The sequence below is a fragment of the Lissotriton helveticus genome, chromosome 2_2, assembly GCF_964261635.1.
Source record: "Lissotriton helveticus chromosome 2_2, aLisHel1.1, whole genome shotgun sequence".
In the NCBI taxonomy this organism is placed as follows: domain Eukaryota; kingdom Metazoa; phylum Chordata; class Amphibia; order Caudata; family Salamandridae; genus Lissotriton; species Lissotriton helveticus.
This window is the reverse complement of record NC_136060.1, coordinates 47724270-47742191: the sequence shown is the minus strand read 5'-3', so window position 1 is coordinate 47742191 and position 17922 is coordinate 47724270.

Sequence of the window (17922 nt, the reverse complement as noted above, 5' to 3'; positions counted from 1 at the left end):
TGGCATTTACCCACCAGAGCCAGGAAATGTATAATGGCTTCCATCATTTAAGCTTTTGCTGGGTCTGAGCTAATAAAGTGGGATAGTTAGCTTTAAACAGATCTGTGATCTTTGGTGTGATTTGAATGCCTAATTATTGCAGGGAACGTTTAGCCCAATGAAGAGAAGTCTGTCCTCAGAGTTGCTGAGCTTCCCTCTCAGAGACTGTAACATTCAGAATATAAGATTTTGGCAAATTAACCGTAAAACCCTCCACCCCTTAAAAATGACCCAGTTCTGTTTGTAGTGCCTGAAGTAAGGGACCGGGGTCTGTGAGTGTAATCAGAATATCGTCTGCGAAGAGTGAGGCCTTGTGTTCTATACCCCCAAGTGAATACACCTATTGTCTGGGTCGCTCTAAATCGGGTAGCTAAGGGTTCAATGCTAAGGACAAATAAAAGGCGGGAAAGTGGGCAGCCTTGCCTCATACCCCTGCTTAATGCAAATGGGAGAGGAGAAACGCCATTGACCTGGACTCTGGAGTGTGGCTGCCTATAGTTAGCCCCGACCATCTTAGGGAATCTATCCCCAAAATAAAACTATTGCATGGTGAGGAAGAGAAACAACCAATCCACCCTTTCAAAGGCTTTCTCTGGGTCTAAACCCACCAATATCACTGAGATCTTAAATTTGGAAACCTTAGAAACCTAGGTATATTGTCCTCCGGATGTTGTCATGCGTCTGTATGGCTTTTATGAAGCTGGATTGATCAGTGTGGATTAGTGCAGGCACTAAGTTCTCAAAGCATGCAGCCAATATTGCGGAGAAGATTTTGGCATCTAGGTTTAACAACACAATAGGCCAATATGAGGCACAAGTCTGGAGTCTTTTTCCTGGTTTGGGGATGATTGAGACTACGGCCTCTGCCATAGAGGCCGACACCAATCAGTCATCCGCTATAGCATTAAATAATGCTGTATGGTGAGGGAGAAGCTCTACTGTGTAGATTTTGTAGAAGTCTGCTGTCAGGCCATCAGGGCCAGGGGCTTTGTGGAATTTAAGGTTTGCGATTGCCTGTCTCACTTCTTTGACTGTGATGGGCTAGTTCAATTGATCGCTCTCAGCCTGCAAAATGATAGGGAGATCCAGGGAGTATTGCTCTTGCCCAGATGTGTCGGGAGGTGACCCAGTGTAAAGGTCCCTGTAGAACTGACCAAAGATGTGGGCTTTGTCCTCATCAGAGTGAGTCAGTACACCATTCACATCCTGAATGCCCCTAATATAATCTTGCTCTCTTTTCTCATGCAATTGTCGTGCCACTTTTCCCCACATGTGTAGGATATCTGCCTGAGTCTCAATAGTGTGTACTTAGCCCTATTAGTAAAAATCGCCTTAATTTTCACCTTGAGTGCACTAAGTTGATGTTGCAGCACTCAGGATGGAGCATCTTATGGGCCTTCTCTGCCTTCTCCAGTTCCACCTCTAATTCTTCCCGTTCATTAGCCCTGTGTTACTTTACTGTGGAGTTTAATTGGATGCATATGCCCCTGATGACTGATTTAAAAGCGTCCTAGTTATTCTGAGGAGATGTGGCTTGGGGTTGGTTCAGTTCAAAACATTCTGAAATGGCGGCTCTTAACTCATCCCTCAGTACCCTATCCCTACTTATGGAGAGTGGAAAATACCATCTTGGAGTGCCCTGCACCCTGCTGCTCAGGAGAGGTTAATAGTCACTGGGCTATGATCCGAAATCATGATTGGGAAATGTTTTGCCACCTGTAACGTGCCTAACATGGATTGACTTACAAATATGTGGTCTAGCCTAGAATAGGTTATGTGGATATGTGAAGAAAATTAACAGTCTTATAGTATAGTAGTAGTGGGGTACAGTGATCGCCGTGCGTATTTTAGACCCAAGATTGGCATTTTCTGCTTGAGACCCTTTGGGAAGTTAAAAGTAGCTGCCCTGGGCAGGTATGTACTGTCTGACTCAGCATGCAACATTAGGTTAAAGTCCCCAATGAGCACCACAGGGCCCTCTGCACATGCACTGATCTGATCTAGGAGAGAGGCCTGAAACACCGCCTGTCCCGTGTGGGGCGCATAGATAGAGATGAGTGTGTAGAGTCTACCTCTGAGATTCCCTTTTACCATAACTATCCTGCCATCCTTGTCCTTCTTTATGTCTACCAGTTGAAATTTTGAGGCACTGTGAAATACGAGTGACACCCCTCTCTGATTAGATCTTGCCGAAGACCTATAAATTAGGGGATAACTTCTATGATGAAGTCTCATTTCATAAGACTTTTTAAGGTGCGTTTCCCGCAAAGCTATTACATCGAACTGGTGGTCAACAAGATATTTCGAACCTTTTTGCCATTTAAGGGCCAAATTCCGATTTTTCACATTCCAGGAGGCTAAGGAAACCATTTCAAGAATATTTGACTGCTGTGCCTCTCCAACCTACACCCCATGTCCCTGTCCATCTTCCTCGCCCGCCTCGTCCCCACACTCCCTCATGACCTTTCTTACTCTGGGTGGAATGCCTGCATTCCGGATGTTTCTGAAGTGTATGAAAGATACCCCGAACCACCACCAGGGACCTCCCCATAAAGGAAAAAATCTAATTATCCCATAAGAACCTCATGCTGCAGAGCCAATGGACTCTTAAAGAGTTCGAACTTGAAGAGAAAACATAGGATAACGGGCACCATGGTCCTAGCCCAAATCCACGGTTGCCGATTGCATCATGTCAAGAATAGTCTCTGAGTGTGATATGACCTTAAGCCCATTGCTTCAAAATGATCGTGAGAATAGTGTCGACAGGATGCCACATCAGAGTCAAGTACAGCTTCTCCTCCCATTGAAGATCTGCAATGCTACATTGCCTTCATCCTGAGTTAGGTTTACCTTTGGAGGCTGTGCGCCATTGCCTTGCTGTTCCTTGCGCGTTGCCTCTGTTCCTGTCTTGGGACCGGGATAACCATCATTAACTGGAATCAGAGGGCCCTGAATGCGTAGGCCTTCTTCCAGCTCTATGATGTGCCTTGATTTGTTGCTGAATTCAAAAGTGAGTCCAAAAGGAATGGTCCATCTATAACGCATATTGTCTTCTCGAACCTTTGTTGTTATTAGCTGCAGTTGCTGTCTGTGAGCTAGCGTGGAGGGGGCCAAGTACTGGTAAATGGCACATTTAGATCCTTGAAAGGATATCTTCTCTTTTTTTCGTGCAGCATGTAGAATTGCTTCCTTCATCTTGAAAGAGTGGAGCTTGACTAGAACGTCTCATGTGTGCCTCCGCCCCCCCCCATTTGTTGGTTTCCTCACGATGAACCCTGTCGATCTTAATCGTCAATTGGCGTGGGCCCAATGTCTCAGCAAAGAGACCCTCCACAAAGGCTCTCAGGTCCGGCCCCTCCGGTCATTCCTCCAGGTCTCGGATGCGAATGTTCTCTCTTCGGGATCTGTTTTCCAGATCTTCCGTCTTCATGAGACCTGATGGAGTTGCAACTGGAGATCGTGCTGTTTTTCCTGTAGCTTGGACGTGCAGTCATCAAGTGGTTGTGTCTGGTCTTCCACTTCCCGCATCCTGGATCCTGCGGCATCTACATCTTGCTGAAGAGTAGAAATGCCGCCGGAGATGTCCATCTTCAATTGTTTAGTCCAGAGAGGCCTGTATATCCTGCTTTAACTCTGCACACAGTTCTGTTTTTGAAGTCTCGAAGTCTCTCCACCAGGTCTTCTCTAGTGAGCGCCATCTGGGAGGTCTGCACCCCTTCATCGTGTGTTGGACCCTTTCGGCTGACGCAAAGTAGTTGTAGATCTTATTTGAAACTTTTTTGGGTGGCATTGGGGCTGTGACGCAAACATTTTCTACGAAGTACGGAGCGTCCCCTCCGGCTCGTGAGCACCCAGTGGAGAATGGAGAAAGGCAATGACTTGCTGTTGAATTGCTGTTAAATCGGAGGCAAAGTTTCTAGGGGTCAGACCGGGGAAGCCATCTTAAGGTCAGTAGGGAAGCCTGAGACTGTGGACATACCACTGTTCCTGCATTCAATTCTCTTGGTGGGGATTAGGCTGAAGAAGAACTGTGTAGCAAAATATTCCCCTTACCAGTCCTTTCCACTCTGAGGTCTCTCACTGTAGCAATACAAACTCATTCTGGGTGCCATTTTAGAGTCAGGCATTGCCCTTGCCTAGGATTTCATTGAGTGTCCTGGCCTCCATAAATCCTCCCTGGACAAGGCACTGCTTATGGGGGCCCCCCTGGAATGCCCAAACTGACCAATGTAGGGTGCTTCGGTTTCACGCTCCTCCCCCAGTCTTCTTGTGTGCGTCGGGGCGATCGCCATCACGGCGCTAATTACCATGATTGCTTGTCATTCTCCTCACTGGGGGGCTCAGCATGGGCAAAGGAACCTTATGCAGCACCTCTGACTGCCACCGGGAAGGTCAGTAGGCTGCTCCCGCTACCACCGCTGCTGCTGCTGCCTTCGCGGGTTAGGCCGTTCTGGGGACCTGATCAAAGGACTGCAGCCCCATCTTGTCTCCGTTGTAGGTGCAGGCCTTGCCACACAATGTCTTTAAAAATGTCCAGGGCGCTGCTGCGAAAGTGAGCTCCAGGCTTCCCACTGCCTCATGCCACCTTCACGTCACGGTACCGGCACTTTCAGCTCCTCCACTCAGAGGAATCTTTGTTTGGCACTTCCGTGGCTCTGGAGATGAAGTGGATCATGTCCACTCAGCCATCTTGCCTGGCCACGCCCTTCTCACAAGTATTTTTGACTACTCATGTTGAAGCTTTCCAAGAATCAAGCAGACAGCAGACCTGCAGGGTTACTGACCCCCATACTGCCACCTGCTTTACACTTACCTGGATCTGGCACTTTCCACCGTGTCCGGGATGTCCTGTCCTCCTCCTGGTCTCCTCGTCAGTGCAAAAGCAAAACCCTTATGCTGTATGACTTGGGAGCACTGTGGATTGTGCACATGCGCAGGCAGGGACAGTCCTCCTAAGGCATATAGCGTATGGGTTTTGATCCGATGACAAGACCAGGAGGATAGCCCAGGCATGGCGGAGAATGCCAGACCCAGGTAAGACCTGGTCCTCAACCATTAACTCTATCCATGGGGTGGGTGGCAGAGGCAAACTCTGCCACGCTGCAGAATCAGAATTTTTGCCAAACTCTGTGTTCCCAGCAGAGCGCGGAGTTAGCAAACCACTGCAAATTCTGCTGGTGAATATGAGTTTGCCACCCACCCCTGATATAGACAAGGCAGTAATCTGGTGTACTCCTACTATGCAAAACCCTAATCTAAGTGAAATTAGAAGGTGCTTGAGTGTAAAGTCAAGACACCCCCCAAGGGATGATCCAACCCCATTACCCGGTGGGAGAGAGTGTAAGAGCCTTCTTTGGTCAGGAACAGGACATCCCCTCACAAAGATGTCAGACCGCTGAGTGGTAAAGTCTCCTCTGTGTCAGCTGAAGTGCCTTCTCTGTAATCTATCGGGATGCTCAATATTTATAATAGAAAGCAGCCTTGGGATGTAAGTGTATATTAGCAATGTTGTATGTAGATAGCTCTGTCGCCCTGTGAATGAAGATAGAACGATATTTATACCTAGTGCATAAGGAGGAATGGTATAAGGTCTTTGAGGCATCGTGATAATCTTGTGTGAAACTGCATGTGTAAACAATGTAGTTTCAGAGAAACTAATTCAACATTGTTGTGTATGAAAATGTGTGCAAAAGGACACACCTGGAATGGTATTGTGAAAATAAGACAATGTAAGAAATATTTAGCTTCCCTGCGTGGACCTTACCCGGAAACACAACAGTTCACAATGCCACATAGTGAAACCAATCAAAAACTTTTCATAATAGAGGGACAGAGCTATAACCTATGACGATCATGATGACTTAGTAATTGAAGAACACTGAAGGGGTGGAATAATGGTCAATGAAAGACATATGTTATTGGGAGGCAACTACACTAGGACCTAATTTCCAGCCATGCTGCACTGCCATGGAAACTACTGGTATACTGTACAAGTGAATTACACAACAAACAACATTTGGGGGGTTCCATGACCATGGCCATTCCCTCAATAACTCAACTGTAAGAGCGTGAGCAGGAAAAAGAAAGCATTCCCAACAAACATACATGGTGAATATTATTTATAATACTAGCTTACTTGGGCCAGCGATCTTCATGGTAGACAGTGTAGAGTGCCAATAATGTGTTCTTAAACTTACAGTACCACAAGATCTATAGGAGAGAGGGAAAGCTTATTACCAACAAAGCAGAAGATAAGCAAACTAGAGACAAGTACAGTCTGAAAAAAGTTAGCTACAAAAAAAAAGAAAAAAGCATGTAATAAGGAAAAAAAGATAATGCAGGGATAACAGGAATGAAACAATATTTGAATAGAGGAGTTGGAAAAAAGGAGACAGTATAAAAAACTTAATGAGGCAAAATGTAATTTTGGTATAGTGGGCAGAGGAAAAAAGAGCTAATCCATTGTGCTTTGCACGAGTGGGTTCACATCCTGTCTTTGTTGCCATGTGAAAGGAAGATGGCAGGTAAAGGTGTCAGTGTAACTTTGTTTCTCGCCAGCAACATCAGCCTCCAGGTAGCAACTCCCATCCTGGAACCCAGCACCAACATTTTAATACCCCAAAAATCCTCCCTGAGCCTACAACAATCAAAAAAACCCAACATTAGGGAAATGATAACAATGAATAATAGGACTTACTGGGGCTAGCAGAGCCCTGAGCAGCGACGCTGGTGGTTGGCACCTCCTGCTGACCAGGTACTCCTGAACTCATCCCCACAATGTCCCTCGTCTTGCCCTTGAGTGCTAATGTAAGAAAAGAAGAAGATTAAAAAAAACATTAGTGATTTAGTTAATATCCACAACATATTTATGAGAGGCAAGTGCATTCACATTGTACTTCTCTAAATCAGATCGCCTATAGTACCAGTTTCTAGTATATTGACTATCTTTGACTTGCCCATACTAATCCCAAAGTCCCTATTCCAAATTTCCAGAACAAAAGCTACATTTGGAACTAATGCATTGCAGTGAATGATTTTTTAGTGTATTCTCATTTCTCAACCCCCTTGATGGACTAACTCATTATCCCTTTTTTGCAATGTATAGATACACACTTTACATCGCTGTGAAATAGCTTGTAACTGTACAAGCTACTTAAACAAAGTCACAAGGAATGCTAACTTACTGACATCACTGATTCACAATGGTGACAGGAGGACAGAATGGTCTGAAATGGCTTCCTAATTAATCAAAACTGTGGGCACGAAGAAAACTCCGTGCTCTGAAGAAGTGCACTGCGAAATGAACCTAAAAGGTTTCAACCATAACTGTCTCAACTTTGAACAAATTTCAAAATAATTTTTCAAAATTCAGAACACTGCATAAACTTTCTTTTATATTTACGATGCAAGCTAACTTAAAAATGTTTACAATTGTTACAAGTCAAAATTATTGATTCAAATCATTATAACTTGATCACATAAAACAGGAGCTACTGCATCAAATGCATCTTGATCAAATACTTTTTTGCAACCCCAATGCATTTCAGGTGATACCCTTCTTCAGGGGAAAAAGTAGAACAATTTTTTCCTTCAGCCTCCTGCTGGAACACAAAATAAAAGATCAAAATCAAAAATCCATAACTTTTCTTTTGGTGTAATTTCATTGTTACAGGTGATAATTGTTTTATCAATATTCTCAGGCACGTGGAAAAGAGCTGCTCAAGTCGTTCACCCAAATGAAACTGTGCTTATAGTGAACTGTGCAATCACCCAGTAAATGGAAATCAACACGATTACATTGAAACATTCAACGATGAATTAACATCGGCAGAAAAAATACCTCATTATTCATATGACCAAGAAGCGTTTCTCATAGCAATGCCGTGAACACATGGTGACCTAATCTACAAAGGTGTCGAACTGTGTCATGCAACACTATACTATGAACTGTGAAAAAAAATGAATGAACATCAGCACTCCCTGGTCGAGGAAAGACTAAGAATAATGAGCGGCTCGATACATGCATTTATATAGGGAGATGTACGAAAATACGCTTGGGTACCTCTGAGGTATATGCCGTAAAGATGGGTTAAACACCTGTGACATAATCCATCTGTGAAGTAAGCACAGGTGATGAAGGTGCTGAATAAGAAGTTTACATGCATATAATATCGGTCACTCGATAAAAGACTCAGCCGATTGGTTTGTATATTCGATGTCTGTACGACCACACCGTCACAATTGTGTGTGATAAAATATTAAACATACATGAACACAAGTTATACCCTTGCTCCGTACTGGAGTGTTCTAACTCTTTTCAACTTTTTCAATGCTTGTAATGGAACTTACCAAGTCCTGTGGAAAAGTCTTCTTTCACTGTAGCTCCAATGTAGGAACTACGTGTGTGAGTAACATTTTATCAATCTTCCAGTGCCACCCTTCTAAGCGTGATTGTGAACTAACTTGATTGCACATGCAAAGTATACTCAAATGTCAGGCGGCTAAGTCTGTTGCAAGGGTAGCCCGGGAATTACTCAATCAGTCTGCCAATGTCGTATGCAGCTATGTATCCAGTTCTTCAATTCTACTGATGGAACCTGCTAGACCTGGCATCTTTTGGAGTGGTTTCCCCTGTCTTTTTGGCCTCTACCTCCTGTATTTTTGATGCTGTGCTGGATTTAGTTTTTGCTGGTTTAGATGCTTTGGACACTCTGCCACGGCTGATCAGTGTCAGAGTGTAAGTGCTCTCTGGGTACATTGATATGGTGATTGGATATACATGATTGGCATATTTGTATCACCATGAAGTCCCTAGTAAAGTGCACTGGGTGTGCCATGGATGGTGATGACAAATGCTACTAGTGGGCCTGCAGCACTAATTGTGCCACCCACACGAGTAGCCCTAAAATGGTGTCTCAGGCCTGCCACCGCAGTGCCAGTGTGCAGTCTGTGAACTGTCATGTCCTTCTGGTCAGTGTCGCCACTGACCAGGCCTAACCCTTCCCTTTCTGTGCACATTGTTCACCCCTATAGAAGGCCCAAGGAACCCCCTTGGGCAGGGTGCAGTGTATGTGAAAGGTAGAGCATGTACTTGTGCAGGTGACATGCTCTGGTAGTGAATTACAGCCAATTTCGTTTTTCACTGCTGCAAGGCTATCTTGTTCCATAGGCTATCATGGGGGATGCTGGCTACAGTGGCTACCAGCATATCTTCCCATAGGAGCAAGATTGGACATAAAAGTCTGGTAACCCTGAACTCAGAATTTAATAACACATCTTTTAGGAAAGGTGGTTTTTAACTCCTGCATTTGAGAATAGCACTTTTAGAAAGTTGCTGTTCTCTTTTCTGACCTTTCTGTGTTCCTTGGCCTGTTTGTGTATTGACTGTCTGGTTTGAGAGTGACAGGGACTGGGGATTCCACAGGAGGTTGGCTGAGTCAGCCCTAGGCTGAATGACTGCATTTCCAACCTGAGTGGTGGGAGGAGATAGCACCTGGGCCTGAATAGAGCTGTGCCTGCCTTCCACAATGCTGGCTCCACCTCCTGCTGGGCAGCTGACGACCCTGCCCCTCACTCTGAAAGGAAAGGAGAAGCCAGCAAAACAAAGTGCTCAAGGAACACTCAGAACTGGTTCAGACCGGGCTCAGAGCCGTCCTGCACAAAGGGAACAAAGACTTTTAGGGGTGTAAGTACAGGACCCCTGACTACAGAAAATTAGATCATCCTGGAATCTAGAAGGAACCTCTACCAAGGAGAAAGCTGAAACTGAAGAAGGAAGATTGTCCAGCTGTTGCTCTGCTGGATTGCCCTGCTGTTGCTTTGCTGCCAAGGATAGGGTAAGGACTTTGCTTTGTGCTGTGTCCCCTTGCTTGAAGGAATCTCCAAGGGCCAGAGAAGAGCTGGCTCCCTGTTTTTTATGTCCCAGGAACAAAAGGACTTCACCCCCAGCTTCCCCTGAGCTCTACTGAGAGAGTTCTGTCCTTCCTGGAGTGTGTGGCCCATGTGAGGTGCCTCTGGACGTTGTACCTGTGTTGGGAAGCTAGAAATCAAGCTCTAAAGACTTTGCTAAAGAAAAGTTATTGCATCGCTCGCTGCGGAACGCATCCCCGAGGAAATTACGCCGCTACGAAGGCCAAGGCCAAGAACAGGCCAGCCTGTTGCCGCTGCCAGAGCCGTTGCATCCTTCGTTTACGGGATGCACCAGACCGGTGCGGGAAGACTAACATTGCTGCGAGTGTCGTGGCAGAGCCTGTCGCCGCTGGGTGAGATCGCCGCACCGCTTGCTTGCGGACCACATCACGTCGCTGCGAACATCGTTGCAGAGCCATCGCATCGAGGAGCTGCGAGAGAGAGATCGCTGCTGGATCGCCCATCTTCGCCCCAGAGATCGTCGCAGCCCCTACGAGATCGACACATTGTGCCTTTGCGAGAACAAACTTCCTACGGAACCTACGCACCGGAATCCATACAAATGGCTTTCCTCAGTATACAGACCGGATTCGTCTCAACACACCCGCTGCTGCAGCGGGGTTGTCGCATCGCCTCCCCAAGGTCTCAGGAGCAACGCATCACTTGTTTTCCACCGCACCAGCTTCTGCTTTTGGAACTTTGTTGCAACTAAAGGTACTGTTGGCGAAACGTGACACAACTGTGAACTTTTCACGCATCTGTGGAATATTTTATAGCAACCTTAAGAACTCTTTTGAAACCATATTCTTGAACTGTGTACGTTGGATTTTTGTCGTTTTGGTCTTGTGTAGTTTAGATTAAATACCTTTATTTTTCTAAACTGCTGTGGAGTCAGTTTGTGGTGTTTTCACTGTGTTACTGTGAGTGTTGGTACAAATATTTTACACATTGCCTTCTGATTAGCCTTGACTGCTCGTGCCAAGCTACCTAGAGGGTGAGCAGAAGTTATCTCAGAGGGTTTCCTCCTTACCCTCACTAGAAGCAATGGTCCCTATTTGGTCAGTGGTACCTACCTCTGCCAACTAGAGACCCACAGTTCTAACAGAACCGTATAGTAAGAGTTACGCCCTGAATCTTTAGGGATGTGTATACTGTCAAAATTGTGGAGCCATGACAATGTTAAGGATTGAAAAATAATTAAAGAATAAAAAACAGGAATGAAAATACGAATACGAATACTAAAAAAAATGAAAGAGAGTGTTAAAAGTGAGCATGTCTGAAACATGTGGTCTTTGTGTGCGAGAGTAGTGATTTACATAAGTTGGTCTTCTGGTATCTGTGCCTTATTTTATAATTAATCAGCCACAGCAAGTGCCAATGATGAGTATGACAAGGTAGTGCTAAGCACTTGCCTAGGAAAAACTGGAACAAATAATAGTTATACTCTAAATGTAAAATAAACATAGCTTACCTCTGAGTGTGGGCTGCTTATCTGATTTTTTTAGCATTGTAGAAAACCAGCAAATAATTAATACTCACCAAACCCTGGATTATAGACACTGAGTAGGTCCTGCTCCAATTCCAGAATATCAGCCCAGCGGTACGTCGGCTGGTGGATGGTGCGCAGAACCTGGCTGGTGATTCACATGTACTGGCCCAACCTCCCCCAGTGCAGCCAATGCTCCAGCAGGGGGTATACACTTCTAGGTTCATGGGGTGGGGGGTATTGTGTCCTGTGATAATAGAGTTGATCTGGAATGGTCTACTCGTTCTCGACCAAATGGGAGACCATTTCCCCATTACTGGTACGGAACTTTGTTGGTGAGTCAGAACAAGTAAGGAATATCACTTGTTCTCTGGAAACAATTCCAATTTTATTTTGTGATGGTTTCAGACAGAGAAGAAACATATAGAAGCCAAAACGTGTTTCACCCCCTTACACTGGCCATCTGGCCTGGGGCTCCTTCAGGGCTGTGCATCAAAGACAGGTGTGTAATAATTGTGAAATAAGCCCAGAGAAACAATTAAACCGATCAAGTAGTGCAGATATATATGATTGGAATCCCCCCGTTGGTATAGTGTAGGAAAGATATATACGAAAGGGAGGAAATTAGAAAGAGATAGAGAGTGCAGAATGAAGCGAGTGGAGAAATTGGAAGGCAGAGGAAATTATCAATAGGGAAGATTAGGGTGTCCGGATGAGACATTGGAAGACCGTCGAAAGAGAAACCAGAAAACGGCAAGAACATCAATAGTTATCTGTTCAGGAGTACAATTTGTTACAGTTATTTGCAAATATTTGTATGGCAAGTGAGAAACATCCAAAGTGGCACAAAAAGAGAAATGAAATGGTAAAAAAGTATTTACAAACAGTGTGAATGTGAAAGATGGGGATGAAGGGGAGGGGAAAAGGGGTAAAAAATAAGGGTGGGCGGACAACTCCGTTCCACCCAAGGAATGTGCAGATTCTTGCATGTTCTGCATTTACGAAGTAGGTGGAGCAGGCAAATCTCCACACACTCGCGGCAGAGCGGAGCTAGCCTCCCACCCACCTACCACCTGTGCTATTAAAACATTTTAAAAATCTATTTAAAAGACCCAGAAAGTTCCTTACCTTGTCGGAGGCATCCCCGAGATATCTCAACTTCTTTATGAAAACTGTGCATGCGTGGGAACCTGTGCATGCGCATTTGTCACGAGGAATGCGCATGTGCGGGCGCCCATGGATGCGCAGTTTTCATGAAGAAGGCGCATTAGTGGAAGAGGGCAGCCTGGGGACACCACTGATAAGGTAAGGAGTTTTCTGGGTCTTTTGAATACATTTTAAAAATGTTTTAATGGTGGGAGGCGGGTGGCATGTAGCGGAGCTACGCGGAGTGTGCAGAGATTGGTTCAGTCTCCGTGGCACTCTGCATAGCCCTGCTATGCCCACTACGCCCAGCACTAGTAAAAAGGAGGGGGTAAGAAAAGGGGGAGAAGACCTGACCTGGTAAAGGGCAAGTCAAATTACATTTAAAGGTAGTCAAATCCAAAACAGTAAGCAATATGCATACATAATCAGTAAAATAATTGTAAGGCATTAGTGTCATGTCAGACATTATGATACATACGAAGTCTGGGATGCAGGGATCAGTGTTCCAGGTGTGGATGGGTGGATTGAATGAAGTAAAGTGTAGCCTTAGATTAGCATACATGGTTGAAGAAAAATAATTACAATGTTTACGTGGGCCAGTTTATAATCTTATATGGCACAGCATTACAAATCTGGCCACAGTACTCTAGGGAATCATGGACTCCTGGGATGTAATCATTGGGTAAGGCCGGTGTGGGTGCTCTCATATAACGTGGGGCGTAAAATAGGGCTCCTGTGACAGGAAGGGTAGGTGTGAAAAACCTCAGTGTGACTAATGGGGGAAAAAAGAAGTCTAAAATGCATGAGTCTCATAAGAAGGAATCGCCGTTGTTCCCCAAATGTGCTTACCTTTAGAATTCAAGGTATAGTATCGGAGTTAGGCCTAAAAAAGTAAAGGTCTTGTATTGCGTGAACGTAAACGTGAGAGATTTGGATCCGATCGGCTGGTCTCACTATGCCTAGGAGACTAGAGTTAGATAACGGCTCGGACTTTGAAAACGAGCGGTGAGCAATGAGAGTTTGCGGTGGAACTTACTTGGAAATAAGGAGGATAAAGACTCTTCTTTCCACAGAGATCCGTAGGCATGGGCAAATCGCCCCTGGATCATTGCCTTTATGAAGGCATTGGACTGTGGTCCTTCGGATCCAGGTATTGGGGTTACAAGAAAAATCTGGGTGTAAACTCTAAAACAACCACAGGAGTCTTTTGTAAAACTCCAGAATTTGTGATCATAGTGGCTGTAAATAGGCTGACTTACACAACAGAGTTGGAGAATGTAACCTATGGAAAATGTCAGCATGGTAGAATTACCTGAATGGGAGTGTAGGGGTGAACTATTGCGACAGGCCGGATCTAGTAACGGATGGCATTCTGATCAACAGGTCATTGTGCAATCCTGCTTTTGTCACAGTTGCTGCAAGTAGCAGTAATGGAGTTGCACAGGGGGAAGTACCTTTTCCTCAACCAGAGGAAAGAGGCATACTTTGTGGTGTCAGACATCCGTCCTGATAAAAGAGGTTGGCAGGTCCTTGTATAGCTTGGCAGGTAAAATGTGGGTGGAATTTATGTAATGGTTGGAAGAGTGCATGAGTGCCCCTGGTCAGAGGTGTGCCCTCATTCTAGGGATATGTCATTAGCTAATTATATCAGGCAAGAAAATGGGTCTTTGGAGAAACCTGAAAGGGTGTTACTCATCATCCAACCATACATGAATTTCCGCATCTTTATTCAGTCCCAGTTTCACAGTATTGAATTGGAGAATAAGTTCAGTCTCTCTTCTTCGTAGTCTCTGTTCTCTGTTCCCTCCTCTTCTCAGGGGGTGGACCACTTCAATGCAGTAGAAGGTGAAACTTTTCTTGTGTGGGTGGGCACTGTGAAAATGGTCTGTGAGTGGGTGGCCTGTGTTGTACTTGTTAATGCAAGGGTCTCCAAACCGGTCATGGTGGGACAGATCCATGCCAGATTTTGTGCATATCCCCATTTAGATACATGTAGTTATTTTAAAAACCTGGCATGGATCCGGCCCTCCAGGACCGGTTTGGAGAGCCCTGTGTTAATGTTTCTGTAATGTTCCTATTTTCTTGTGCCTAGAGGTCTGATTGTGCTCACTATATAAGGTTTATTAGATGGGCAGAGAATCACAGAGATGGCAAACTTGCTGCTGCAATAGATCCATTCTTTGATTTTGAATTGTTTATTCAATGGCATTGGTATACATATGGTTGTGTTGACCCCCAGTTTGCATACATTACAAGTTTGGCATATCCGGAAGCCTGCTGGTCTGTCTAGAAATGTGTTTATCCGTTTTCTGTTATCCAAATATTCTGATTTACACAGCATTTTTTTTAGATTGGATGCCCTTCTGAAGCTAAAGATGCAGCCAATCCAGAATACATAGGGAAATGGGAAGGCAACCTAAAAGAATGCTCAAATAATAGGATCAGACAACTTGTAGATTTTGCTGAAGAAGAGTACAATAAAGCCAAAACAGAAGTGGACAACTTAACCAAACATAGTGAGGACTCCAATTGGGGGGACACAACCAAAAAGAACTATGACATACTGAATAACATTATAGATGAGTTTGAAGAGGACATAATTAAGAGAAAAAACAGCAAATTTTGCCGCGACCAGTTGGATTACCAATTCGGCCATGTCTATGCTTTTGCCAAAGGATCTGATACCAAGCCGGTAACTCATAACAACAAAGAGAGCAAAACACACCAATCTGGACCATCAACCAGCTGAGACATCGATTCACCAGCGGCAAACCTGGAAAGCGGCGCATCAAGATACAGGGTACATTTTTACAAGGAAGTCCTCCGATACAGAGTAGGTAAAAAAACAACACATGCCCAAAATACTTCAATATCAACAGCCACCCTTCAGTAGGGACAACCACAACCATCTCCAGCAGGGGTGACAACCAGAGCAAGAAAGAAAGAGATGAACAGAACATTTCAGAAATAAGAAATTTAGTGAAGAAAAGCTCAAATAAAACACTCTCCAATCCAGAACTTCAACTACTTAACAAAGGACTCTCATTTTTTCCAACAGCTTCTTGGAACCTTGTCAGAACAAACATTGACCTTTTTAAATTCTCCAAAAAGCTGAAACTCAAAGTGTTCTTTGAAGACAGACCCAGACAATAATTGAACTCACAACAAATACCTATCTCTATCCTCTCCATTCAAGATGTGGCAAACATTGACTTACAGACTTACCTTAGTGAACAGGATACGGACCTAAATTCCCTCACCAGAATGGCCTTAGAATTAAACATTGAATCTGACCTGACCATAGATACTAAGCGGACCAAGGAATCAATCTTTTGCCCACCATTACCTGCAGATAATGGTATAGAAGCCTTCCATCTAGCAGTGACCCATGACCTGAAGAAATAACACTGCAAATATCTCAGAAAACAGAAATTCCTGCCGCAAAATATCACCACAGAGGAAAGAATGGCAATAAAAACACTACAGGACAGCAAGGATCTGATTCTCAAAGAAGCATACAAAGGAGGTAACCCAGTGGCCTTGAATGTGGATGATTACATCAGTGAGGCACATCGACAACTATCCGATGGGACCTGCTACCAACTCCTCCAGTGGGACCCAACGCAAGATATCCTGAGGACCCTCAGAGGAGAATTGGACAAATGGTATGAATTGGAACTTATCTCCCATGAAGAGAAGGGATTCATTTACGTAGAACATCCGACCATGCCCACATTTTACCTGCTTCCAAAGATACATAAGTGGGCCTATCCACCACCTGGAAGACCTATTATTGCGGGCATCAACTCACCCTGCTCTAGAGATAGAGAATTTATTGACAGAAAACTGCAAGTGTTGATGAAAGACACCCCATCCTTTGTAGAGGACAGCAAAGATATCCTTCTCAAAGTCAGAGACATAGTTTGGGAACCTGATTTCTTCTTGGTGTGCATCAATATTGTTAGCCTTTATACTTCAATTGAACATCAAGATGGAATTAAATCTGTCCAACAAACACTCTGGGCCCAACCAGCCAATTACCTGGAAATGAACAAAATGCTACTCGACATGCTAGACCTCTGCCTGAATAACAACGTCTTCAGCTTCAACCAGAAGATCTATAAACAAACACGCAAAACCGCGATTGGGGCAAAATTTGCTCCTCCCTATGCCTGTATCTTCATGAGTATAGTAGAGAGGTACTGGCTATGGGACCAAAGCTTTGCTGAATTCACTTCACACATAGTTCTTTGGCGTCTTTCTTTATATATATTCTTTGCATCTGGTAAGTGGATCAACATCTACTAGAAGGATTCTTACGCCAACTGGACAATAATCCATGGAAAATCAAGACAACTAATAAGTTTCCAAAACAGAAATCAACTTCTTGGATCTGACATTCTATGTGAAGGAAAACCTCCTGCACAGCAAGCTGTGAAGAAAAGAGACAGCGGTGAATGCCATCCTACGAGTAGAAAGCTACCACCCAATTCACAACATCAAAAACATTCCCAAAGGAGAACTACTTTGGGTCAGAAGGCACTGCAATGAAGATCTAATGTTTGAACAAAAGGGACAAGTAGCAATAACACGTCTGGAACAATGAGGTTATGATCGAGGCATTCTGCAGAAAACTCCTAGCCAGTATCAAGGACTGAGAGAGCAAGTACCCTTAATCTCAAACCCCAACAAAACATGGGCGAAGACAACAGGATTAAATTCATTACGGACTATCACAACATTAGACAAATACTCAGATGCCACTGGCACCTGTTCCAATACAAACCTGGGCTTAATGATCATATTCGGAACTACCCTGAAGTTAGCTTCAGAAGGGCAACCAATCTAAAAAGAATGCTGTATAAATCAGAACTTGTGGATAACAGAAAAAGGATAACCACATTTCTAGACAGACCAGCAGGCTTCCACATATGCCACAACTGTAATGTATGCAAACTGGGGGTAAAACAAATACATATTTATACCAATTCCATTGAATAAACAATTCAAAATCAAAGAATGGATTGATTGCAGCAGCAAGTTTGATATCTTTGTGATTCTCGCAATATTTCACCCCTACACTCCCATTCAGGTAATTCTACCATGCTGACGTTTTCCATAGGTTACATTCTCCTACTCCGTTGTTAAGTCAGCTTAATTCCAGCCACTATGATCCTGAATTCTGAAGTTTTAATCAAAGACTCCTGTGGTTGTTTTTGAGTTTACATACTCTAAGATAGCTCCCAGATATGTCTTGTGACCCCACTACCCAGATCCTGAAGGACCACGGGTCGGAGGCCTTCATAAGCGCAATGATCCAGGGGCAATTTACCCATGCCGAT